Source organism: Camelus dromedarius, chromosome 13, assembly GCF_036321535.1.
Source record: "Camelus dromedarius isolate mCamDro1 chromosome 13, mCamDro1.pat, whole genome shotgun sequence".
In the NCBI taxonomy this organism is placed as follows: Eukaryota; Metazoa; Chordata; class Mammalia; order Artiodactyla; family Camelidae; genus Camelus; species Camelus dromedarius.
In genome coordinates this window covers 4,126,314-4,142,006 of record NC_087448.1, presented here as the reverse complement: position 1 = coordinate 4,142,006, position 15,693 = coordinate 4,126,314, and the positions used below count along the sequence as shown (strand labels likewise).

General features: G+C 42.2%; 1 long non-coding RNA gene across 1 annotated transcript; it reads left to right on the top strand.

Moving 5' to 3' along the window:
* Positions 1–132: 132 nt before the first annotated feature.
* LOC116157244 (uncharacterized) lies at positions 133–12,159 on the top strand. Its single transcript, XR_010383494.1, has 4 exons — positions 133–429; positions 3,899–4,029; positions 7,709–7,887; positions 12,113–12,159. It is a non-coding gene; the product is annotated as an uncharacterized LOC116157244 (long non-coding RNA).
* Positions 12,160–15,693: the final 3,534 nt, after the last annotated feature.

The following is a 15,693-nucleotide window of genomic DNA, read 5'->3' as shown; positions in this document are numbered from 1 at the left end:
CAGTCCAACCCATGCAGGGTCGTCATCAGCTTTCTTGCAAAACGGAAACCCAGGGCCCTATTTTCACTGAAAATGAACTTCTTTTTTCAGTTTATAGTTGCCCGAAGTATTTAAAAATAGGAAACTACATCATAAAACAGTAAAGAATAATTCTATGTTCCCCTGGACTTTGAAGAGGGCACAAGCATCTCTATCTGCTGGCTGTCATGACTGCTCAGCCCCTATTTCCTACTCATTTTTCACATCATCTCACCTCGAATTTCTCACATTTCCCACTTAGCCGGACATCTTGCTGCTCAGTGGCTTCATACCTCTCACAGCTTGAGTCCGTGATGGCCGTCCGGGGCTGGCAGGCTGACACACGAGTGCCAGATACTTCCCTACTGCTCTGGAGGCCAGTCCGCTGGAGGTGGAATCCACTTGTTTGTCGTGAGTATCCTGCATGTTCCCCTGAAAAGAAAACCAAGATAAATGGTCACCCTGGTTGTGCTTCAGCCGTGGAGAATAAGGACCAAGCCTTTCCACTCTTGAGGGCGTGGACCCCTGGGGGCGTATGGATGGGTTTCTGGGAGATCACCAACCTCCTAAAATAGCATAATACCGTGAGTGACTGGTCCACGGCTTTCGTCAGATTCTCGGAGAGGATAACTGCGATTAAGGAAAAGCTTTTGAAACTTAGGGAAAAGGTGAGTGGCATGCCTTTTCTAGATCACACTGGGTTATTGTGCGTCAAGCCACCCAATGTTTATTCAGCACATCTGACTCGGTTGTTTGGTCGTCTTTGATTACCGTGTAGACAACACGAAGTTACCTGTAATTGTAGATTTCTGTTCAGTAGTAAAATTAACCCTGAAAGATTTCAGTTTTATTGCCCTCTAAGATAGTAATCATTTCTGTATTGGACTCCCCCATATCTCATTCTAATATTCTGCTTTTTAAATGCATTTCCTGGGGATGCATTCAAACCTTCTTTCTCAAATGGTTTTGAATCTAGCTTCGCCATCTTCCTGGCTTCCTCACCCATCACAGAGTTGAATGAAATCCTTGAACATCTTCCTTCCATTTTTTTTTTTTTTTACCAGTTGGAAGGATTAACTACAATTGATTTTGTTGAATATTCTTTAGTTGTCAGGTCATAGCTGAGTCTTTTCTCACTTTAAATCCCTTAGGCCTTTTAATCACAATAGTTGTTACATTCTGCAAGCCCTAAGGAGAAATAATCTCCTTACCAGTGCTGCCTGCATCTGCCCAGCAGGCATTGTGAGTGAAGTGAAGTGAGGGAGAAGACATTCTAGGCTTCCCTTAATTAATTCCCTAATCTACTGCTGTTTATGTTGAGAAAAATCAATCACTACCTAGCTACAAGAATAAAAAAAGTTTAGTGTGAAATTTCAGTGAAGTTAAAAACCGCACTCCTACAAGGACTGGAACCATCTTTATTCAAGAGTAATAGATTTCTTTAGAGTCCTCTCTGTCACCTGCACAGCTCGGCTATTTCGGTGGTGTATTGCTGAGGACTATAGAAGCAGATCATTTTCACTTCGATTTCACAAGTAATTATCTACATGAAACATGACACATGGTACAACATTTCCAAATTCTATTGTGTTTCTTATACAAGCAGGATGATGCTCTGAACTTTATCTATCCGCCAATAGATACGTAAATATAGGCATGTAAGTATGTATTTACATAGATATGGAGAGTGAGAGAGAGGAACAGCAGGAGCGTTAAACCATCTATTCAAAAATTTGCAGAGACACCAAGGAAAACAAATGCACTTTCAACTTTAAAACACGCTAGTTGACAAGTTGAGAAGATGCTGAGATTTTTTCTTCCCACGAAATAAAGCAGAGGTCAGAGTGAGTGAGTTCCAGCCCCTGGCAAGGATGCTCTGCTAAGGTTTCAGAGAAGAGAAGAGAAGAGAATAGAGCTTGTTTTAAAGATGGACAGAGTTTCAGGGGTAGAGAAAAGAATGTTCCTCTGTGGTTTGGGGGTTGATGGAAGAGATTTGAGCCAAAGCAGAAGAATAAAAAAGCTCATTGTGAGCCAGGATGGGAGAGAGACAAAGATCTGCCTTGGAGATGAGACCGGAAAAGTGATGTTGGTCCAAGGCAGAGGGCTGAGGAGTTCACGCCTGCTGCTGGGGGCCAGAGGAGACATCGCAAGTCCTGTGCAAGGATGAAGCTTAAAGGTACCACTGAAGCATGGAAAGTCTCGTTTTAACTCCCGCTGCACTCGAGGGCTTGAGCTGCGGTGATGGTAGCAGGAAAGCTGAGCTGGCAGAGGCACAGGGGCGGGAAGTAGTGAGAAGATGGGGTTTGACTGCCTGGGCAGTTGACAACTGTGTGCCTTTCCTGTCATAATGCAGGGCCTGACACAGTGTGGAAAATAGGCAGGTGTGGGCCGAGCGAAGGGAGGAAGACCCTGAAGGTGACACCAGTGTTTTGCCCTTAGGCAACTGAAAGGGGTAATTCTATCATTTAGAGGAAAAGAAGCTACGGGACAGGAAGGTAGCCTGGGGGTAAATATAGTCGTTTAAACACACTGAGGTGGAAGTGAGGGTGTTCTGCCCAGGAGAAAACAGCCAGCAAGCAGCGCGGCTCTGGAGAGAAGTCAGGGCTGCCGAGATGGGAGCTGGTAACCTTTGGCATGAAGACAACAGGTGAAGTCTTGGGACTGGAAGATCTAGTCTAGAAAGAGAGAATGGAAAGAGCAAATTCAGATTCAAATTTAATGCAACTACCACTTAGGTTCACACCGCACGTCGGGATTTACATGAGCCCACGTGATCAGCAGACGGTCTTGTGAGATGGGCGCTGAAACCGCGCACAAAGCGGAGGAGGGAGCTGAGGACAGTAATATGGCCTCTTGAGGGTCACAGGATTTGTGGCAAGGACGACCTCGTGCTCTCTGTCCCCCAACCTGGGCACAGCAGCCCCAGAGCCAAGGCCCAACGGGGAGACATTGGAAACTGACACGGAATCTATGGTCATCACTGAGAATTTCAGACGCAATTTGGTTCCTCTGGTTTTGGCTGTAAGAACAAGCGAACACCAGACAGCGCCTTGTGCCTCTTCTCACTGTCCCACTGCTTGTTCCTTTCCCTGCTGAATTTTCCTGTCCTGGTGGGAACTTTCTGTGTATTTTTAGTCACCCATTTAGATTTCTCACATCTCACTTCAGGCATGACCCATTAAAATGACTTAGAAGGTAAAATGTAAATCTTTTCCCAGCCAGAGCCTATTTATAAATTTTTTTGAAAATAATTAAGGGTTTATTTATGCCTTTCGATTTCTTTCTTCTCATGTGCATTTTTATATCACTGTTAGCAAATGGTATCAGATACAAGATGATCTCTCTCTCCCGCTATCCACAGGAGAAAAGCAAATATGTACTGAATCGCACTTAAAGTTATCTACACCTTGGCTTTTCTTAAGTCTTTTACTCATTCCTATTATTTATCAATGAGGAAATGAGATAAATCCTAGTCCAAGAGTATAGCAGCGTATGCACTAAGATTAGCAGAATGGATTTATCAGGGTATCAAGTCCTCACGTGCACAGAGCATCACAAGCAAGACTTTTTAATGGCTCCTCCAAGGAGGTGAGGGTCTGGCATCAAGGAGCCAGTGGTTTGGAGGAAGCCTTAACTAGCTCAGGGGTAGGGGGAATAAAGTTAAGCTCAGATCAACTCTCTGCCACAAACAGAATGCAACCACTGGGCCTAGAGGTTTATTTTTCTATCAAGTAGAATTTTAGATCCACTGCATCTCTTATTATAGTTTATTGCACTGAGATAGCAGTTTAACTCAGATCAGGAAATGGTGACCTAAAATATAGGTTGGTTTTTCAAAATAATTACTTCATAATTTTTCTCCCATCTCCCTCCTCCCCAGATGATAAACATATTTATGGCAGAAACCTATATTTCATCTTTGACTCTCGAACAGCCAGGCACTGAACTTGACGGACAGTAAGGGCTACAAGATGTGTGTTGAATGGATTCATGAATGAGGCCAAAATCAAGGTAAAATTCCAGGAATGTTTAGCTAGATGACGTTAAAGTCTCACCCTTTCTGCTTCCCAAAGTTTATCTTTATCCTAAGACAAAGCTCACGTGGTCTATGGTCCTTCTTTTCTCTCTGTCACTCTCCCCACACCACACACAGAACAAAGCAAAAAGAAGCTGAAAGATGAAACGTTTTAAGACACAGATAAAGAGAGTCTGAAATTTGACCAAATTGATCATCAGCTGGATTAATCAATTAGGCAAAACAGTAAAAACCAACACAAAGGTGAAAGGGCGGACTTCACACTCTAGTCTGTAATTTTGCTGCTTACGTCCACCGTGTTGTAAAATGATGTGTGGCTGAGACCCATCAGCGGCTGAAGACACCAGTATCAGGGCTTCAGAGGGCTCTTTAAAACCAATAGAATAGAACAGCCGTGAAGTGATGTGAAGAGGGGAAAGGAGAAAATTCACGAAGCTTGATACATTCCTACATGTGTAAGGGACTAGGTCATGGTCACATGGGTGCACGTTAAGACGGTCTGAAAAACACTGATGTAGAAGAATGCTAAAATAAATCATGCTTTTGCAGTTAGGAGACAATTTTTCTTCTAGGTCCAGATAAAAGGCCTGGGAGTTTTCCAGCTAATCATCTTTGGCGACCGTATCTAAGCTCCAACAAGTCACTAGCCAACCAATTCCGCGAAATCACTGACTTGGTGGGACTCTAGGCATAGCCTCACCATATGAAAGTCACTGCCTTCCATGTGGCATTTAAAAAAAAAAATTCTGTAAAGCATCATTCGTTGCAAGGAAGGTCAGGCTGATTCCTGATTTTCTTTAATAGAAAAGCCAGTTCAAGAACACAAGAGAAGGAAAACGACTTCATTACATTCTCACCCTTTGGCTCTTGGCTGGCAGGGAAGGGCTTAGCACATCTGTTAACTGCTTCACAGAATAACTTGGAAGCAATTGTGGGAGCACACTGGTTGTCTGACTATAAATTATGGTTAGAATGCCTTAACAAGAATTTATTGACCTTTACTGCCAAAAAAAAAAATGTTCATTAATTACCCTTCATTTTCTTAGAAGAACCATTTTCACATAGCTCGCTGTAAAAGATGCTCTGTCCACGCTTCATTTCTGATTTTGTGATTTACAGTAATAGTATTTAGTCAGGATCTATGTCTTTGTTCCTTCATTCATTTATTCATTCACCTTCATTGAATTTTGATGATGTTCCAGGTTGTGTGCCAGATGCCAGAGCACAAGGAGGCGTGGTTTCCATCTGTTAGGAATTTTGCAGTTTAGCTGGGGAGAAGGACAGTAGGTGAGCGTCACAGAACAGCATGATGAGTTTCTTGATTGGGGACCATGAAAGTATTGAGGACGTGGTATTAAGATCAGACCAGGTGTCAGGGAAAGCTACCCTGGAAAGGTGATACTTGAGTTGAGAACTGAAGGATGAAGGGGGTTAGCGATGGGGTTCAAAGTGCTGGAAAGTGGTGGTGTGGCAGAGAGCAGACCAGAGGCTCAGACCATTTCGAAAATGCGCTCAGAGCACCTTGTCACCATAGCATGCTCACTGGTTTCCTTGAGTCCAGTTTTCCTATAGTTTATCTTGAACTCTATGGGCAACTTAAGCTCCCAAAGCCTCTGTTTCCATCTTACCGTTTCCCTCAGTGATGGAGGATAAACGTTATTCCAACAGCTAAGGTCCTCCCTGATTGGCCCACGTCTCTTTCTAACCTGTCGTCTGTTCCCACAAGTGAATTACCTGCGTCACCAAGGCTGGTTCACTGACTGCCCTTTTTTCTGTTCTTTCCTCATATTACATTAGCCTAAAACCTGCATCAGAGAATGTGGAGATAATTAAACATGGCCATTCTTCATGCTCTTCCTCACTAACATTTTGGCTGTGTCTGTCCCCGGCCCCTAGTTCCATCCCTCTAATTTCAGGGGAAAGGACAAATTTTCTCCTGTGTCTTCCTGGCCTTCACTATCTGTGCTCCCTATGGACTTGTCCTTCTCTCTCTGTCTGTATTTTACTGGGTGATTCCATCCATACGTGTGGCTTCAGTCACTGCACAATGGCTGATGACTCAGCAATGTCTGCTAAGACTTACCACCCAGGACCACAGTCTGCATTTCTAGCCTCCCACTAGACACACAACCTAATTCTCAGAGATGTGATTGAGAATGGAATCAGTCCTACTCTTCAGCTTGAAGGAAATTGTTTTAATTAGATGAAAACAGATCCCTCAGCTTTTATTCCTGCAGTAATAAATGGTCGCCGAAGTCAGTTGAGCCCCGAGACCCTGGTTATGTGCTAAACATGCTTTTCAATCTCATACAGTCCTCATGACGACGCTGTGTGTGGTGTGACTTTTATACTAATTTTACAGGTAATTAATTTGTATTTGAGAGGTTATTTCCTCCAGGCCAATACGTCCTATTTAGCAAAATTCAGTCACAAACAGCAGTCTAACTATACTTCAAAATCCTCGCTTTTAAACACTTTGTATTGCTTTCAAATATAAATGCTTTAAAAAAAAAAAAAGCTTTCTGCAGTGATCTGTGCTCATCTCATTAAAACTCCTATGGGTAAATATGTTGTTTATCCTCCTGTTTTGCCAACTAGAAACTAGAAGACAAGGAATGTGAGGAGAAGCTCTCAAATTAAGTGTGTTCACATGATGAATGGATGGCATATCCAGGAATTAAATTCAGATTTAGTAACACACATTATAGAGCATAAAGAAACAAGTGTAGAGGCAACAAACGTGAAATTGTAAAATTTTGACTCTTGCTTCTTAATATATTTCAAGTGTTAATAAAGTTTCAAGACTGTCTATGATACTGGTATTAGAGTATTATTGACTATAGTTTTTCTAAACTCAGATCAAAGCAAGAACTGGTAATTCTCAAAATCACTAATTAAGCTTGCTTTCCTCTTTTTAGTATTATATTAAAATGATCATCCTAAGGAACTATTCTCTTTTCGTACATCATGAAGCTACAGCTCGTTCATGATCTGTTTATTATCTGTGATGGCAAAATAAAATATTACTGCGGAATTTCTTTCTGTTTCCTTAAAACGAAAGTTAACTGCTGAGACAGCTCCCACGAATAGGCAGATAACACTGGCTTCCACTGACAGACAGGGCGAAAACCAACGTATCAAGTGCCTTACAAGCTTAGGCACAGAAAGATAATTTTGTTCCCAAATAATCAGAAGGTCATGAAAAGAAACAATGTTACGCTGATTGCCAAGGTCAGGCTAGGGAGCTTGGCTTTTATCCTTGTGGGTACATATCTCTCTCCAGGTCCGATGAACTCTCTCATGGGGTCATGGAGAAAAAGTCCTAACCCATGTTGTTGACAAATCAAAAAAAAGTTTCTAAAGAAGTTATGCTAAATGACAAAGTAAACAGGAAGAAGATTAAATGATAAATGTTAGGGTTGAATAAACTCTCGCAGTGATGGATGTTAAAGTCATTTGCGGAAACATTTTCAGTTATTTTCAAAGACAACACAAAGTGATACAGTTTCTCATAATTTTCCCCCAGAAGCGATAGACTTAAGAAACATAGGGAGTAGCTAAATACAAACTTTCATCAGCATTTGTACTTTTGTTCTCAAAGAAAGCATTGTTAAAAGTCTCTAATTTACACCCTCTCCTGTCTGTTGTTTCCAGAACACTCCAGACAAGGCCTGGTTGACCCTCCTGTGCTGTTCCTTGGATTTATGTCACTGCATGTCAACATCCTGGACTTGGGCTGAGAGTCTCTGGGTGACTTCAGCTCTTGTTTGATTATTCAGACCACCGGGCCGTGTGCCAGGAGCTCACGACAGCCAGCTTCTGCTGTTGAAGAGGTGACCCCTGGCTCTCACTAACAGGTTCCAGCACAGCTGAGCAGTTAAGCCTCTGGCTGTGTCTATATTGTGTAGCCAGATTACCCTGACATGCAAGGTCCTGCATGCCTGACTCTCGTTGTACAGTCACGTCTGCTTGTCTTGACTGTTGAACACGTGGTCCCATTTGTGCTATACGCAATACCCTGTTAGCAATTTGAAATGTGATTTAGCAAGAGGTGATAAAATCTTCCTTAAAAGCTGTTCTTGAGTCTCTTCTTGGAAATACTGAATTTAGATACTGACTAATAAGAAAGTCCCAATGTCCTGTCTGAAATAGTTTGGGACCTAGAACTGAAAGAAAATTTGTGAAAAATGATTACAGTATGAACTTAGTGGGGTGACGATTGATTGAAATACATCTTTCTAAAACTATTACAACATTAAATTAAATATGAAATGTAAGGTTTCAATTTCACAAAAGCTTAAGTTTTCCTTTTAAAAATTATCTCTAATAATTTATTATGATTTCATATCCAAAATGTCAGTTATGCTGATATGCCCTTGAAATTCCTAATACTTATATTGAAAAACAACGGTTGTGGTCTTTAGAAAAAATGTGAGCCTCACACATAAAAAAATTATTCCACAATGCCTGTACACCTTAGGTTAGTGATTATTACTTTTTTAAAAAAGTGAGACTCATTTGAGAAACTGATTAATGGGGTGAACATATTCTTAGAAAGAGTGTCCTTTGAATTCCTACACTATTTGTTTTTAAGTCAAGTTCCAAGGGCTGATCAGCAGTGTAAACCATTATCTCCCAGTTCTTTGGTCACTCAGGTTGTGGTTCTGCTACTGGCCATTGCTCTCACCCTCTCAGGGGAGACATCCTCCAGGAGGGCCCAGTTGCTTCAGAATAAAGAAGGCTGACTCAGCTCCAGAAGTGTCTCTTTGTAGCCTGCATGGCAACATTGCAAGTAAAGGTAATCCTGAAGCATGGAGCACACGGTCAATTTCTGGCCAAGAAAGTTGAATTCATTTGAGAAGTTCAAAGTTCAAACTAGCCTTGCCATCAGCTACTGGAACAGTCAGTAGCAGGATTTAATCCCATTTAGTTCATCAGAGCAAAATGGTGACGGCCACTGTTTGAGAATCATTTTATGTTATGAGCGCTTCGTACATATCACTTGGAATTTCTAAGATGTCCTATTATAACTGCTTCATAGATGGGGAGCTAGGCTCTGAAAACTTGATCAAAACTGTAGTTTGTACGTAGTTTGTAACTTGTTAAGATTGAATCCTCTCAATCCCAGGACTGCAGTTTTACGAAGTCCAGTCTCAAAGACAGTTTTGATCATTTGGCAGTATTTGAGAGGTGGTTAAATGATTGTCTTAGGCAGGGTTTTCCATGTGATTATGGAGGCTGGCAAGTCCAAAATCTACAGAGTAGGCCAGCAGTCTGGAAACTCAAGGAAAAGTTGAATTTTCAGTTTTGAATCCGAAGGCAGCCTAGAGACAGAATTCCTTCCTTCTTGGGGTATCTCAATCTTTTAAGACTTTTAGCTGTGGGAAACCCACCCAAATTATGAAGAGTAATCTGCTTTATTCAAAGTCAACTGATTTAGTGTTAATTTCATTTAAAAACTACCTTCACAGTAACATCCAGACTGGTGTTTGACCAAAAACTGGGTACCATGGTCTAGCCGAGTTGACATATAAAGTTAGCCACAATGATGTAGCCAAGTGTCAAGGATCTGATTGGTAATTGACAGTTTCGAGACCTTTCTGAGGTTCCATGATTATGCTGTTCTACACGTGAGGCAAAATGCCAGTAGGATGGTTGAGTACAACCAAGCCAGGATACATGTCCTCAAGGAGTCCACCATCAAATAAGAGAATCACCGTGAACATAGGAAAAAACCCCATTTAAAGTGCAGTTCACTAAGTGGCTTTCGTGAGTCTTATAAATAGCTTGCAGACGTTTGCCAATTTTTTTTGGTCCTGACCTCTTTCCCGAGCTGCCGTGGCCGAGCAGTTCTCAGGATAAGGAAGCAGAGATCAGAAAGGTCAATATCATAAGTCAACAGGACTGAGGCTGAGCTGAGATGTATTATCTGACTCCCAGTCCTTTTCCTGCTGTCTTGGCTTCTGCCTCTGCTTTATCAGGCCAGCACAGGTGGGTTAGCGGAATGATTCTGGGTGTGAGATCAAAATTTGTGCATAGGTCTGCCTGGACTTCTAGTGGGCTTGCAGAGCCACTGAGGCATCCTTGACCATATAGCAACCCTCTTGTTCTCGGCCGTGTGCTGTTATTGCAAGCTCCGTTTCAGGAGAGCACGGGGAGTGGTTAGTGAGGAAGGAAGACGTTGCGAAGTTCGACCGTTCTGACCCTGGGGTGATGGAGGTTGCAATCAGATGGCCTTTGTGTCCATGATCTGACCTTGACCTATAACTATCCACTGAAGAGGGTTTTGCTTGTTGCCTGGGATCCCTTAATGGAGCCTAAACCTGAGAGTAACACTGCATGCATCTCAAGTATAAAGTCAGTTTACAGCCAATATGGTTAATATGCTCCTCTACCCTTGCCTGCTCCAGAATTATTCCAAGAAATTTCAGTAATGGCTGGGAAATAAATGACCCTTTTTCATTCCTAACCAGATTTACTGTGCCACCTGGTTTGCAGTCCCCTCATCTCGCCAAAGGTCTCGAATCATGACCTGAAGATGAGCAACAAAATTTTATTAGTGAGACTTTTAATAAACATTTAAAATTTGCTTTTTAAGTAAATAACCCATTAAAAGTCAAGCCAGCCTTCTGAAAAATAAATCAGCCCCCAGCACCTTGGCGTTTCCAATGTAAAGATAAGATTTCAAAAACCAACTCACTTAAAAATCCGAACAGAAACTTCACACCTGCAGATCATCTTAGAAATGTGCAAAATGCAGACACATTTTTAACAAATATAGAAATAACATCCACACATTAGAAATAGAAACTGAGAAACATGAAATCTTACGATCTTGCAATAAACTTTAGAGATAAAAAATGAAATGGCCCCCAAAAGAACAGATCGGTGACTTTTTATCATTCTAATGCTAAGATGAGAAGACATTTACTATCTTTTCTCACACATTAATTTTTATATGAAGACATTTCAAAAATCGTTTGACTGAAAATATAAATTTAAAACATTAAAGATTTTCCTTAGGAGGGAGGTTTGGCTTTTGCAAAACTTGAATGATAAGATGAATTACATAAATTTTATGACATGACCCCCACCTTCCATTAACCAACCTCTGACCTCTAACCTCATAACCCTCGGGGCAATTACAAGTGTTGTGGACCTAATAGTAGCCAGCGAGAAGTAGGTGGAAAGCAATATAGGATCATGCATTGAGCGGTATGTTAAAGACTCTGAATGCAGCAGCTGATTAGGTGAAGAGAGGGCAATGGGAAAAGTCATGGGGCAATCGTGGTAAATTCAGAATCTTCACGGAGGACCTAAAGTGTACATCGGATTCAACTGGCAGATACCGATACAGCTATAAAATTGTTGTGTTAGGTTTTCAGTAATTAGCAAGTGAAAAAAAATGCTTTTTCAGTTTTCCAAAATCACATCTGTAGGCTATAGTTTGATAATATTAACCTAAGAAGGAACACTATGATCACTCAAATAAAATTTAAGGGAAAACTGTAAGTAATTTTCAGTACTTCAATCATTAGCCATAAAATTGAAAGAACAACCAGTCAGCAAGTCCGATCTGTTTGTATGACCCAAGTGTCTTTCGTCTTGCTCCCACTTTTCATTCCCATCGTCCCTGCCACAGCTCCCCCCAAGGCTGGCCCACCGCCCATCGCCGGGGGCATTGCTCGCGTGCGGTCCAGCGATGGCTCCCTTGGACTCCCTGAGTGCAGCGCCCGGGGCAACGCCGAGGCAAGGACTTTTCATCCTTATCACTCCCTCCTGGGCCTCGTGCTCCTTTTTTATCTAGTCACCTCCTTTCTGGGTTTTCTCCATCCAACTCTGCTTTGTAAACTGACACAACAGTTGTCTTTCAAAAATTCATACCTGACTGTTCCTGTTCCTTCTGTCACTCCTTCCTTCCTTCATTTATTCATTCATCAAAAGGCTACCAATTTCCCCAATACTCATAGTTTTTATAAGAACTAGTGTACCTCTCAAAATTTAAACTGTCAGAGCTTTTTTACTTGATTTCAATAAATATTTTTTTATTATGTATAGGAACCTTGGCGAACCCCAGAACACCCAAAGCCTTCTAGATGGGACAGCCCCACCCCTCCAGGCACCCAGCTGCTCCTCACCTGGTAGGTTCCCTTCCAGAACTTTTGAAGAATTTGCAGACATTTCCTGTAAGCTGCTGGGCTGTTTTCTGAAGCCTGGCTCTCATGTGTGCTGTTAGTTCTGCCTGAAGTTTTCTGTCTTTTCGACCTTCGTGACCCGCTAGAAGGTCTACAGTGCCAAGCTGTAGGAGGGCAGGGGCTCTTGTTCTTTGATCCCTGAGATTTTACAAGCACCTAGAACAGCGCCCAGCACGTAAGAAGCACTCAATAAATATTTGTTCAATGAATGAATGAATGAATGAGTGAAGGCCCAGCTCACTTTGCTTCTTCGGAGCAGCACTGGGAGTTCCTGAAAACAAACACTCCAACAGCTAAAAGGGGTGATGCTGGGGAGGTGTTTCAGGGAACCCTAGGGGCTTCCCAGGCCAGAATGCTCAGGGCCCCTGCCAGGAGCTTTCCCAGAAAGGCTTGCCTGAGGAATCACTCCTGGGAGAAGAAGGAAGTGGCGAACATCAGGAAATGGGGTCTGGAAAGTTGTGTCAATCCCGTAAGAATTTTCGCGTCTCGTGTTGACTTGATTGTACTCATCCGTGACTCAGCTTCTGATGAACCGCACGAAACGTGTTTATCCTCTGAAAGTGTGGTGTAGACATGCAAAATGAAATGGGAACATGAGAGCCTAAAACAAACCTGTAAAAACAATGTCAGGAGAGGCTCAAACCCGTGACAAATGAAGTTAATGAAAAGTGCTGGAAAAAAATAGAGCTTTTTGTTTGTTTGAAGCAACAAGAACAAAAGAGGCCCGGGCCTTTGGGAAATAGGATGTAGCTTACGTTGGCCAAATCTGTGTGATTCCCATTTTGCTTTGGTGCCTTCAGCTCAGAGGCGGGTCCTAAGCTGCAAAGATCTGGCGGTGAAAAAAAAACAAAATGCAACTTAGCTACAAAGAATATTTAAAGCAAAACCAACCAGTGTAAATACATCCAAACCTCTATGTACGTGAGAATTATGTCTGAATGTGTTAAATGTGTGTGCAATCTCAGCAAAACTTTGTAATTTTAAAAAATATATGAATTCTCTGAGGGTTTTTTTTTCCCTGATGAAAGAATGGCAAATATTACAAACCTTCTGGAATTTCTAGAAACTATAGACTATTGTGAAGTTTGGCCAAAATATACAATGAATCCTATAGTCGACTGAGTATTTCAGGAAGAATCTGGTGACTGCGCATTCCGTGGGACATGTCAAGCCAGACCGGAGCAATTTAACAGTTCTTGTTAGGGTGACTAGGCACGCGTCTGCAGTGTACCAGATGCAGGTGACAGTCACCCTCATATCGCTGTGACTGTGATATTGAAATGTCGAAGGAACAGGAGATATTGGGACTAACCCAGACTTACAACATTGGGATGCTGTCTGCTGCTTAATTATCCGAGGCCATGATGGAGTTCAGAAGTTCAGCAAGCCCTGTCTTTAGGTCCATCTATCTCAAGATGTTTATTAGTAGCCAAAATGAAGGCATAAGAGAAAGGCAGATCTATTTTAGGGAAACGAACGCATTTGAGGAATATCTGATATACTGCACTTCAGTTGCTCTGTGACATTTATTTTGGAGTACCTGGGACACATGTTTTGGGGACTCTATCTGGCTAACCGTGGGAGGTGACATGTGACATCTTAAGATGTCTGAAAATGTGAAATCCCTCCATTATTATATAACTATTTAGGTGTTAATAAGATTTTTCGTTATATCATGACATTTCATGGACCAGGTCATGATGTCTAGACAAGAGACCATCTTTGTGGCTGTTACAGCCATCACAAGTGTTGCTAAGCCCTTGTGCACCTCCCTCTGGGTGTGCTCTGCCAGACGCTGTGTGAAATTGGTTTGCCCCGTCCTGCAGTCTAGGTCTTTACCATGAGTCGCAGCAAAGCTTTGGTAGGAATTTCATGAACAGGAAGCTGACAACTTCAGAAACCATATTCAAATATCAGACCTGGTGGAAACTTTCTTTCAGGGTCTACTTCCTAATAGTGCAAGACATGCTGTAAGACTCAGTAAGGAGGCGTGATGGGGGTTGTAGGTTTAGGAGAAATGAGCCTTGAAATAGAAGGAAAAATAACTGACTCTACTTCTCAGAAAGACTGCTATTTTGAAGTAAAATTTCAGCAGAATCCATACATACTCTATACACAATGGAACTGAGACCCAATTCTGGAATCACCTCCTGAGTGACTGTTAACAAGTCAGTTTGCAACCCTGGGCCCCAGCTTTCTCTTCAGGTACATGGAGAATATTACGTAACATCAGGATAAGAATAGTAACATCATTGGTATAGCGTCTACGACTACGACTACGTAGCTTTAGAAAGAGCCAATGTAATGCGTTACTGATCTGATACAATAACCACTCGAGGGTTATTATGATCCCTGTTGTACAGATGAGGAAGCGGATGCCCGGGGAGTTTGAGGGGCTTGCCGTGGACTGTGACAAGCTGCTCTCCCGTGTCAGCATCAGGACTGAGGCCCAGGAGACCCAGGCAGCCCGGGCCGCAGTCCCCGAGGCCTGCTCCACCAGCAAACCAGGTTCTTGACAAGGCATGTGACTTTCCAAACCACCAAGTTCCTTCCTTCTGAAAAGAGGGTGGTGGAGGAGCCTAACATGCCTACAGCCAAGTCGTCCAATAATTTTGTATCAAAAATTATGTTCATTGAAATAGTTTCACCTATCCGTGTTGGTACTAAACGTTAGTAATTGTAAAAGATCATAGCATCACAGAAGACATGAAATATGAGTATTCACCTATGTGTCTCCATTTCTTTCCACCTGAACCCAATTTAAGGGCAGTTTTGATAAATGTTTTAAGAAGAATTCCTGGCAGCTGGTTAATGTTTCTGCCCATTTCTATGTGACCTTGCTTTTCCAAGTTCTGACCCACATCTTAGTTTCCATCTCGAAAAAGATGGTTGCTTCAGTAGATGATGGGGTCCTCATATTTTTTTTCCTTTTTAAAAAAAATCTACTACAGTTCTAGAAAAAAACGAGTGCAGGTTGTTCAGTATTATCGAAAGCAGCACATCCACCCCTACCTAGGAAGCTCAGATCGAGGCCAGGCGAGCGTCTACAGATACAGCTTTAAAAGAAACTCGACTTGAGCTACTTGGACTTTCCATTCTTGGTGTGTGAAACTTTCATTCTAGCCAAGAGGGGACGATGAAAACTTTTCAAGGAGGTCAGAAGTTAAGTTCCCTGCTCTAATTTGATTTGCCCCAACTGGAGGGCATTTTCAACACAATAATGAACCGTTTTCAGCAAACAGTCTTAAAGATCTTTTCAACTGTCTGGTTTCCATGTACGGTGGGTGGACATACATGTTAACGATGGATGTTTACTACCAAAGCTGACGCTGAAATAACACCACTGGCCAGTCTGCCGTGTTTACTTCCACCCACGTTGTTGGCTTTCCTTGTAGGTTTTTCTTTTCCCCTCTTTCCCTTCTCTTCTTCTGCCCCAAGGAGCTC